Genomic DNA, 11,004 nt, shown 5'->3' with positions numbered 1-11,004 from the left:
ATCTGTTCATGCCCCTGTTCCAGCACATTTTATAGATTATCAAGATAGCAAAATCTCCTCCTCCAGCATTGCATCATTTCAAGGAGCTCTGCATTCAAGAGCTGATTGGACGGCTTCTCCGTTTGAATGGAAGAACCGGTCAACAGAGTTGAGGTGATGTCCTGAACAGAGTGCAGCTAATAGATTGCAGCTTTCAGCTGGGTATACTCTGTCTGCCATAAGCACCTCTAGCATCAAGAAATCAGGTAAATGTATTAACGTCCTCTTTCGTTGCGTGTGTACGTGCCTGTATCGTGCGCTTCTTAATGCAGGTGCCAAATTACGCACGGAGCTCCCAGCAGTAATTCTGATGCCTGGCCCTCCCCCTCCTTGGCAGTGCGCAGTGGTTTGCTCCAGTCGACGCGCTGCTGCTGTTCATCGCAGCTCCACCGGCTGCACCGGCACTCGGAGCTTCAGTCCGGTTACCGAACGCACCCCGAACGTCGTCACCTGCGCGGTGTCAGTTCGCATCTCGCTTCAGCCTCTTTCGGCGTTTTAACCTCCTACATTGGAAGGTCAGTTCTTCCCTCCTCTTGTCTTCATTCTTTCTTTCGTTCTTTCTTTCAGGTGTTGTGCCCCTTTTTTCTTTTCTTTCCTTTTTTTCCTTCTTGCAGTGAATTTCAGCAGCTAGTTGGATTTTTCTGTTATCCTGCGAGTCCTCAGCGGGGCTCTGACTCGAGCTTCTTGGTTTGTTGGAGGGAAACTGAATCTTTCTTCTGTTTATTTACAGTTTTCTCGTTTTCTTCACTTTTAAGAAATGTGCTCTTTCCTCTCTTACAAATTTTATTTGGATTTTCGTGAGTTTGACTCTTTAGTTTGCCCCCAGCTTAATCGCACACTTCAACAGTTTTTTTTCTCTTTTTGTAAAGTTCAAAGGGGATTTTTATGTATCGTATATGTAAATGTGGCGGATGCAGCATGACAGAATCATGTGGGGATGCTGCAGCTGCTGGGTAGGTGTTTCACGGACTGATCCTATTCCACGGAACTGCTTGTGCCTCTGACGGGACTGCCTGAAGAGTGATCTCAGTTGTGTGAATGTGTTTGCAGCCGCTCACACACAGAGACACTAAGGTCTGTTTTACTGTCAGGTCCTGTTCAGCGTTTCTGATGTGTAATATCAGCAGACTGGCTGTTTTCTTGTGTTTGCAGATATGAACCTCAGTGCGTGCTGAGAGCGTTTTTGCCTCTTCTTAGAGCTGGCTTGACATTTACTCTTTGTGCTCAGATCTATGAATTTCATAGCAAATGTTACATGTAGCTTAGCTTGAATATTGATAACGTATTTCAAACCAAGTCAACTAGAAACTTGACTAGTGTTGCATTTGTGGTAAGTGCACTTACATGGGAAGCTGGCTAATTTGCATTATTGTGAGTTCCTGAATACAGAAACCTGCTTTAGTGTATTTTCAGTGAGAGCTGTAAGACCCAGAGACACAGAAACATTTGCAAATACAAGACGTAACTGAGGTGTGACTTTATATACACAGCTTGTATATAAAGTCACCTCTGTATCAAACACTGTAGAGCTTCATGAGTGAACAAGGTTTTGACCGTTTCCCATAAACAGAGAGAGAAATAAGAGCGTCTCTGTGGGTTCTCTACTCCGGTTTCCTCCCACAGTCCAAAGACATGCAGTTAGTGGGGTTAGGTGGTGATTGTAAATTGGTGTGAGTGTGAGTGTGAATGGTTGTCTGTCTCTCTGTGTCAGCCCTGCGACAAGGCTGGCGACCTGTGCGGGTGTACCCTGCCTCCCACCCTGTGACAGCTGGGATGGGCTCGAGCCCCCAGCCCCCATGACCTCATGTTACTTAACTGCTGCTCACACTTCTGTTGTAACTTGTTCATCTGTGTGTTTGCGTTTAAAATCTGCTCTGTGGTGTGTGGCGTTTCTGTGCAGTGAGGTGCAGCTACAGGCAGGATTCTGAGACTCTGGGGACAAAAAGAGTCTGCAGGATACAATCGGTGAGGATGCAGGCTGCTGCTGCTGCTGCTGCTGCTGCTGCTGCTTTTAGTTTGCTTGATTCTGCAAATATATTTTGTCATATTGCTAGGTTTCTGATCCCGGGTTGGTTTGTGTGGCTCAGTCTGCGTGTCCTTGATGAGAAATGTGATAAAAATGTTTCAATTAGAGGCATTCTCAAAACCATTTAATAACTTGGCAGTCACAATATTTAAAGTTTACTCCCATGTATCTGAAAGCTCCACTGATTGATATATTTTATGTTATTAAGAGTGATGCAGGTGTTTCAAGAACGGAGTGGGAGTGAGAATATTGTTGAAACTAGACCAGATTCTCCCCCCTTATGCATTTCTGAGGTTTGAACCAAAATCAATCAGATAGAAATTTGACACAATATAAAACTCTGTATTGTCCGGAGGGGAGAGACTCACTTCTTCCACTTAGAGCTGCTGCTTACCTGGTTTATAGGTTGCTTACCTGGTTGTTGGGTCCACAGGTGATCCAAGGTGGCTCTTAATAAGATGTTTGTCAGGCAGCAGTTATTAGAGCGCATGTATGTTTTTATGACCCACTGCTGTCATTGACCTTCTTCCATAAAACTTAAATTATTTAGTAGGCCTATAAAGAAGTTCACCGAAGTGAAACTAAATGAGACAGACGCGGTGACTTCATGTGTTTTGTTTAACCTGCTCAGATCATTTTTGTAGCTAATGCATGTGACTGAGGCTAACCATGACTCTCACTGCTATAGCCTCCCCCTCAGTGTGTCTCTCTGTTGTCTCACCAGCAGCAGTAGCTGTGTGTGCCACAGTGTGTATAATATGTGGGTAGAATAGTGCTGTATAGTATAAGTGGTCACAAAAATCATTTTTATGTGGTCCCGGTTCACTTGTCAGTGTTTAGGTGTGAGTCTTGGCAGGTGGTGCTGTCAGGTGAAAAGCTTTTTATATGCAAAATGGAACTAAGGGACATATCCTGCTGAATAACAAAGCACTTTAGGCATTAATTGCAAGGCTTTGACAGAGTCTAAGGCTTTGTGTTTAAAAATGCTGTATCGATGGGAGCATGTCTGACGCGCAGGAGGATGAACTGTATTTCAGATTCGGGTTTGAAGGGTTCTCAGATCAGAAAACAGCAGATTACAGCAGTGAGGATGGAACATGTTCTAAAGAGGATGCACATCTGTGCCAGGAGGAGTGGCGTGGACACTGCACTGTACCAAATGTGGTCTGCTCAGATCTTCCTGCTTTCTCACACACCTGCACTGATCTGCTCAAAGGTTTTTTTTAGCATTTGAAGGAATATTTCACCCTGCAGAGTTGCACACAAACCTTCAGATCAGTCAAATCAAAAAAGAACAGGAGAAATGAGCGGTTCTTACAGCGACAATATTACTCTTGAAATTAGCTCAGTAAATGCAGACTCACAGCTGAGTGACATAATAGAAGCCATGACAGTGAGAGCCACTGTGCTCTGTACTGTTACAGTGTTGCATGTGTTCAGACAGCCGTATTGATAGGAAAGAGAAAACACAGATCAATAAATAATGATTCAGAATTAAACTTGGTTTTGTTAATGATTTAGTACCTCTGAGCTGATGATAAATAGATGTTACTGCATTTTGGCTCCATATGTAGAAACTCATTAGTGTTGTGCACAGCAGAGTATTTTTTTTGTTTTCTTGGGCGTAGCCACATGCACACATTGAGCATGTATATAAGAGAAAATAGATTTTTTTTTTATTTAAAAATTTTGTTTATTAGTTATAGCTTTTTATTTTATTCATTTTATTTTATTTTATTATTTTTTTTTTAGGAAGGCTCAATATTTCTAGTGTGGCAGGGATCCCGGTCACATAAAAAGATCATGAATTAAACATATGAATTTCACTTGTATTTGCAGTAATCAGTGGGAGCTGCTTCATTTGGAGATTAATCACATCCAAGACGTTTTTTTTGCATAAAGCCTGTCCTGCTGTGGTGGTTCTGTTCAACCTGTATCAGCACTAGTGGGAAAAAAAAAATCTATTAGTCTTAATTAGAATTTTCCGATTTATTCCCATGTTTAATCATAATTAATTAATGCAGCCTTTTCATAAAATAAGGTTCAGCTTGGTCTTTTAATCATGTTTGGAGTGATGGCAGGTTCTGGCTCTGCGATGAACCTTTTGTTCATCATAGCTGGGACATGTGTACAGTTATGTGTATCTTTTCAGCAAGTCATCATGTTGATGCTGAAGCTGTCATGGTTTCATTCACATCGACTGTAGACAGTTATGTCATTAATGTGGAATACTGTGGGGGTGGGTCTACATCAGGGGTCACCTCTGAGCACCTTTTTTGCAGTGGAAATGGAGAGGCTGAAAGTTGAGGTCAGGCAGGAGTCTCTGAGGACTGATGTTCACAGACGATGCTGTGATCTGCAGAGAGGCTGAGAGATGCAGTGGAGAGAAGAGGAATGAAAGCCTGTCGAAGCAAGGCAGAGTGCACGTGTGTGACTGAGAGGGAGGAGGGTGCAAAGGTGAAGCTGTTAGAAATAGAGGTGGTGAAGGTGGATATCCAGATAGATAATTACATACCAGCAAAAGATGCTGCATATGAAGCTCCCAAATAAGAGGAAAACTATAGCGGAGGTTCATGGATGTAGTGAAGGACCTGTTGGTGTAACAGAAGAGGATGCTGGGATAGGTTGAGATGGAGGAAGATGAGCCGCTGTGGCCAACTCTAAAGGGAGCAGCTAGCTAGCTTGTTTAGCTCATGTGCTAAGTCTCCATTATAGAAAGTATTAGCATTAGCTTCTGTATCCAGGGTTGCCACGTGGTTGCTGAGGATCACTTTATTTGGATTTACTAAAAGTTCACATTATTGTTCACTGAATCATCACTCAGTTCAGATATTATAATGTTTGTGATGTCTAATCAGTCACATTTTTTTGTCCCGTTGCTCTGAGTGTTCAAAACCATTGAAAGTACTGTAAAATAGAGGCTTCAGCTGTACAGACAGTCACTGCTGATGGCCTGGATTTCCAGTGTTTTGTCTCTAATTCTCTGTAGCAGTAAAGCTGCAGGGTAAATTCAGTTTTGGTTCAGCAGACTCGTATTTTTCTAGTGCAGGTGTCACTCCAAATGTTTCTCTCAGGAGTGGGTCCCATAATAAAACTGTGGATTGTAAAATGTCATTTCATCTTATTTTCTGTAGCAGTGATGGTAATTTCCATGTGCAGAATTGTCCGAGTGGTGTTGTGTGTTTGCTGCCCATGGCGGCGCACACACCGAGGTACACCTCAGTTTGAGTCTAAAAGGCAACACGAGATAAAATTAACCTTTTTAATGTGTTATCCAACAAAACAAATCCAAACAGGGCAGCATGGTGGCACGGTGGTTAACGCTGTCGCCTCACGCCAGGAAGGTCCTGGGTTCAAATCTGTGGGGACTTTGTGTGGAGGTTGCATGTTCTTCCTGTGTCTGTGTGGGTTCTCTCTGGGTACTCCAGCTTCCTCCCACACTCCAAAGAGTTAGTGGCACGGGTGGGTAGGTTAATTGGTGATTCTAAATTGCCCACAGGTGTGAATGGTTGTCTGTCTGTCTGTCTTAGCCCTGCGACAGGCTGGTGACCTGTACAGGGTGCACCCCACCTCTCGCCCTATGACAGCTGGGATAGGCTCCAGCCCCCCACGTGACCCTGAAATGGACAAGCTTTTGGATTTCAAAAACTCCTGATGAAGCATTTTTTTTAAAAAGTTATTTATAATATAGATGATATCTCAGCACACATCCAGTGTTGCAGTAATTGAGTGGAATCTGGTTTTCCTGGAACCATTAGAGCTGCTTGCAGCTGCTTGATGACACAGTGGAGAATCCAAAGATTGAACTCATCAACTTCTGTGATTGTAAAGATTGTCAGTGCTCCCCTCAATCCTCAGCAGCTTGTATTAATGCATGAAAAGGTTTGGAGCCAACATGAGAGGCCGTTTGGACCAAAAGTGTTTCTAGGAGTGAAATATTAAAACACAGTTTAAAGTGGCAGCTAAAATTGGCAGGTAGACGAGGTTTGAATACAGAAAATGTGGGCGTGGCATTAAGGAAAAAGCAAATCAAAGGAGAAAAAAACTAATCATGTACAGGAAAGAGTCAGAAAAATGATCCATGTGGTTCGACTGAAAACGTGTAATTTGTAGAAGTTAATGAGTTCTTAAACGCTGAAAAAGTGAGGAAATATCTCTTTTTTTTTCTGCTGGATGGATCAGGGACAGTTTGGGATTAATTATCTTCCTCACACACTCATGGACATGTGATTAACAGGTGACTTCCTCTGGTTCCTAAACCACAGACACCCAAGAGATGGTTCTAAGAGCTCTCACTGAGGAGACGGTGGAGGAAGTCACAAGTTTGTGACCCAGAAGATCGTTGTTTATATCCCATTTGGGAGCTTTGGTTTGGTTCCATGCTCTTTCACATAACTTTCACAGAAACATACCTTAAATAAAGACCACTTTCCTTACACTTGTGCTTTAGGGAAAACTTTCCGTTCTTTACTCGGAGCAGGAAAAGACGGGAGAACGAGTTATGAAATACAACAAAGGTTACCGGCTGCAAACGAGGCACATTAATGTTCGTGTCTGGAGGATGACCTGCACGTAAATTGGGCTTCTTTATGAAATAAATTGGCACATATGTGAACTATGCATGTGACGGGATTTCTTTGTGTGAACTGTGCTTTATATAGCGCATATGGTGTAACTGCTGCACGCAGAACAAAAACCACAGACTCACAAGGAAACAAAACAGTGACCCACTAAAGCTTACATAGACACACATCACAGTCAAGCAGATGTGGGTTTACACTGACACCCACTCACACATCTATCCTTTTCTCCCCTGGAGGCATTCACACCTACATGCAGACCAGATGCACACAAGCACACACTTAGCTAGTGGGCATGGATGCTGCAGATAATGGTGGTGTGGCACACACACCTTTTATCTCTCTGAGATTACAAAACCTGAGTAATGTGATGCATTTATATTGTGATTCAGAGCATTCAGTTTGTTCGCTTTTGATCTGATTCTTTAAAATCTGTCTGGCTGATTTATTTTGGCAAAAAGATTGACTAAAGATTTGGCCACATTTCCACCTTTGCTTTTTGAGTTACTTAGTAAAAATGTGACTATAATGGCACTAAAGTGCAGTGGTTTATGCATTCACCCAACATGCATAAGATGAAGTCTAAACAACTGTTTGTAGAAACTTGATCCAGTTAATCTATATGTCTATTATTAGAGGTCTAACAGTTCACAGCAGTTAACCGCGGGATAGAAGCCAAACATGAACAGATCACACGGTGTTGGTACAGAAAATAACAATTTAAAAAAGATTAAAATAAATTAGAGTTTTAATCCTCTGTACCCCAAAGCTGCGGTGGCCGGCCAGCGTGTTTCTACTACTGTTTGTGTATAAAAATGTTTTTGTGCACACTATATTTGGACATATTTTATTAATAAACAGTCATCAATAAATCAGGAATAAAAGGATTTTTGTTAATTAAATATTTTACTTTTTTTTTTTTTCTTTTTAAATATTTTTCTCTGGCCGGTGTTTATCCAGTGAGTGCAGCTGCAAGATCAGAAATGGAAACAAATCTAACATCACAGTTCTATAAGGATATTTGAAGTAATCAGAGAGGACTACATTATTATAATGCAGGTACAATAAGGCAGGTCATTTGTTCAATTGATATATAAGCCCTTCATAAATTCTGTTGGCTACAGTTTATTTACCAATATAAGCAAAGACATTAGATTCAATTTATTGTCATTGCACATGTCACACATACAGTGCAACGAAATGCAGATGCACACAATCAAAAACACAAAAACATCAGAAAACTCCTGTCAGCTGTGTGTAAACGGGAGGGTCGCAGGTCTGATCTGCTGTAAATCAGTAACTGTAAATACTGGGAATAAATAAGCATGAGGTGATGATAAGGTGCAGATATACCTCTCAGGTGAGATGTGGTAGACACTGATCAGTTTTTCTCAGATGTTCTCTTGTCAAATGGGGATTTTATGTTCATTGAAAGTTATTTTATTCTAAGACGTTCGAAGTAATTTAGCTGCTTTTGTCACATAAACCATCATTTGATCTAGAAATAACTATTTCATATATGCAAATGAACCAAACAGAAATTCACCGCACCGTGGTGAAAGGGGGCTGTTCTAAAAACTCGGATGTGCTTAGCTGCAAGTTTGTTGTCAGCTTCTCAGCAAAAAAAAGTGATGGCAGAAATGCTCACAAATTCCTCTTTTTTATAATGCAGTTCTTTTGTTTGTTTTGTGTCTCCTGTGTTTGATTTCCTGACAGTACGGCTCATGAATATGCTTGTGTGGTACACTGACTGGTGGTGCTCTTGGCTGGCTGGTTGTTTATTGATTAGTCAGCTGAGAGACTTCTTTCCGTCTTGTTTTTTCCATCTTTGTAAGCATCTTCTTTCTCTTTCCACTCTCTGGGTTTGCCAAAAATATGAGCTTAACTGTCATTAATGCAAATTGCCTGCACTCTGTAGCTTTGCTCTGTGCACAGACCCTGTGTGTGTGTGTGTGTGTGTGTGTGTGTGTGTGTGTGTGTGTGTGTGTGCGTGCACTTGCCTCCACTGTAGCTATGTTTTTAAAAGTGGCGGTGACTATTTAAAATGTTAACATTATTTTATGATATTAGCCATTGTAAACTCCACCGGGGTGGGGCTCATCTCGTCAGGGGGTGGGGGTGTACCGGGATGAGGTGCACTGGCTGTCAGGGTGGTGCAGTGACAACAACCTGATCCTGAACATCACTAAGACAAAGGTGATGGCAGTCGACTTTAGGAGGACAGAGGACGGCCTCAGATTTTCAGTTCTTGGAGGATGGAGTATTAACACCACCAACATTGTCAGAAAGGCCCAGCAGAGACTGCACTCCCTGAGGGTGCTCAGGAACAACCACCTGACCCAAAATCTGCTGGTGCCCTTCTGCCGTTGCTCAGCATTTTGACTCACTGTCTGTGCATGTGGTTCAACAGCTGCACAGCAGCGGACAGGAAAACACTCGAGGGTCATTAATGCGGCTCAAAAGATCGCAGGCTGTCCTCTGCCCTCCCTCCTGGAACTGCTCAGCGCTCGCTGCCAGAGGAGGGCACACAACATCCTCCGGGACCCCTCACACCTCCGGGACGCTCCAAGACAAACAGACTGAGAAATGACAGAGCCATCACTGAACTGAACTCTGTGCTGTTAAATGGAAAGGTGTGTGTATGTGTAATTTTATTACCTTTAAGTTGTAGCTTTACTATTCATTGATCTTTTTTGTTTTTTGAGAAACCTGGGAGGATTGTATTTTAAATTTCTTTGTGCAAATTGTGTGTACAATGACAATAAAGATTATATTCTATTTTTTTCTATTCTAAATATTTTATCTATGGAACATAGTTCACAATAACAATGCCAGCTGTCTCACTGTGGTTTTTTCCTTCGATGGGTTTCACTGAAATCTGAAGTAAAATCATTGTTAGTTATGTGATGCTCGCGTGCTGGAGCTCACATTGATGAAGCATGAATAAATAAATGAGCTGATGACAGTCAGCTAATGTGTGTGTGCCTGAACTCACACTTTATTCCTTAGAAATAGAAAGCTTAACAAGCTTAATCACCAAACTAAATATTTACCCAAGAACAATAAGCAGATCACAAAAGAATAAAAATGGAAATAAACTAAGTGGATGTGCACATTTTTTTTTTCTGTATGAAGGAAGGAGATATTTTATTTATTTATATATATATATATATATATATATATATATATATATATATATATAATTAGGGGTGCAGGAAAAAATCAATTTGAGCTCGAATCGCGTTTCTATCATTGAACGATTCAGAATCGATTCTCATTTTCAAAAAATCGATTTTTTTTTCGGGTGCGGGTGTGCCTTCTCAGCCACCATAGTGCTAGGCAAAACAAGGAAGCAGCGTGGCCTAGTAGGCTACAGGGGGGTGTGTAGTGTCGTGTTACGGTGTTTGTTGTTGCGCCGCTAAATTATGGAGGATGAAGAAAAAGAAATCCAACCGCCTCCGCGGTCTTTGAAAGCAACCATTTGGAAACACTTTGGGTTTTACCGTCAACCCGGGTAAGAAAGGGCATGACACGACTCATGCGATTTGCAGAGACTGTAACGGTAAAGTATTTCGGGAATACTTCAAATCCCCGTTCTCACCTGGAAAGACATCACCCAGAGCACGCTTCACCACTTTGAAAAAGTGCCACTCAATTGTGAACGGGCAAAGAAGATAACAAAATCCATCGCTTGTTTCATCGCAAAAGACCTGCGACCATACAGCGCAGTGGAGAGAGACGGCTTCAAATTCATGATTAAATAATTCATTCATTCATGATAAAACCTTTATAATTATAAAATCTTTATAAATGTACTCTGCTTTCATGCCAGCAGACCGGAGTAGATCCTGAGAATCGTTTTGAATCAAGAATCGTTTTTGAATCGGAAAATAATCGTTTTTGAATCGAATCGTTTGGATTTGAAAGAATCGGAAAAAAATTGAATCGTGACCCCAAGAATCGATTCTGAATCGAATCGTGGGATTCCCAAAGATTCACAGCCCTTATATATATATATAAAAAAAATCATTTACTGAGTCTGATGTGATGCTGGATGTGAAGAGGAATGAGTCGGACAAAAGTTGTGTAGTTTAAGTTGTAAAGTGAAATGAAAACAAGCTTGAAATAGAGCTGTCCAGTGAAGCAGATGATGGGGGGAGCCGTGAGTGACAAGAGAAAAGAGAAGAAAAAAGATTAGATTTTAAAAAGGAGAGGGAGAATAGGGATTTGAGGAAAGACAAGAAGCGAGGAGAGGTATTAAGGAAAAAACCTAAAGAAGGTACATAATGGAAAGTAGGAAGAAAAATAAGCCTAGCACTGAGTATAAGAACTCATAAAGGTTTGTGCATATATGGCTAA

The 11,004-nt window shown here is 41.5% G+C and overlaps 1 protein-coding gene across 3 annotated transcripts in view; it reads left to right on the top strand.

The window, feature by feature from the left end:
* Positions 1-239: 239 nt before the first annotated feature.
* raly (RALY heterogeneous nuclear ribonucleoprotein) overlaps positions 240-11,004 on the top strand; it is a 123,331-nt gene continuing 112,566 nt past the window's right edge. For all 3 annotated transcript variants that reach the window (XM_030728522.1, XM_030728519.1, XM_030728520.1), the window contains exons 1-2: positions 240-245; positions 377-554. The gene's annotated coding sequence lies outside the window, so the exon portion shown is untranslated. The remainder of the gene's footprint in view (positions 246-376; positions 555-11,004) is intronic.

Source organism: Archocentrus centrarchus, chromosome 5 (genome assembly GCF_007364275.1).
Source record: "Archocentrus centrarchus isolate MPI-CPG fArcCen1 chromosome 5, fArcCen1, whole genome shotgun sequence".
In the NCBI taxonomy this organism is placed as follows: domain Eukaryota; kingdom Metazoa; phylum Chordata; class Actinopteri; order Cichliformes; family Cichlidae; genus Archocentrus; species Archocentrus centrarchus.
This window is presented reverse-complemented; position numbering and strand designations above follow the sequence as displayed.